The following is a 654-nucleotide window of genomic DNA, read 5'->3' as shown; positions in this document are numbered from 1 at the left end:
CTTAAAATTTAGGGAACTTTTCTAATAATTATTTTTTTCTCAGAAATAAATCCACCTCCCCTCCTCCTCTTCCTCCCAATCCCTTGCTTGCTACAGAATGTTAACCACAACAAGCTAGCATGAGGTTTGGAGTGGAACAGATGTCATTATGCATGCTTCTGTAGATTAACTAATCACAGACACCACCTGGGTGTGCTGATTGCCATTAATCCACTATTATAATTGAAAATTATGGTTTGTGCTGCAAAAGCATGCTGTCTCTTCATCGGCCCTAATAGACCGCGCACCTTTGCTTCCTGGCAAACTTGTCAGTCACACTGAAAGCAACGTGAACCCCTGAGGTGAAGAGCTAATATATTTATATGTGTATAAAAGTATGTAAATAGAATGTTTGCACCATATGAGAGTGGTCAGGTTTTACAGACTGTTTGATGAGGATACGCAATTTAAATCATTTTTGTTGTCCCATTTGGATTCCTCAAATCTGACATGAGTGCTGGCTTCCTATAGGGCTTCATAATGATTCACTTAATCTACTATCCCAGACAGCTGGCAGTAGCCTCTTGTGAGTTGCCCTCTAATGGAAAACCCAGCATCAACTGAACGATGTCCTGCCACAGAGCCTGGTCCTCATCCTGCTGCCAACTCTTTGCT

Source organism: Mchenga conophoros, linkage group LG20 (genome assembly GCF_057382185.1).
Source record: "Mchenga conophoros isolate Kocher_MC1m ecotype Shallow Benthic linkage group LG20, M_conophoros_male_GT1.1, whole genome shotgun sequence".
In the NCBI taxonomy this organism is placed as follows: Eukaryota; Metazoa; Chordata; class Actinopteri; order Cichliformes; family Cichlidae; genus Mchenga; species Mchenga conophoros.
Note: the sequence above shows the minus strand (reverse complement) of the source record.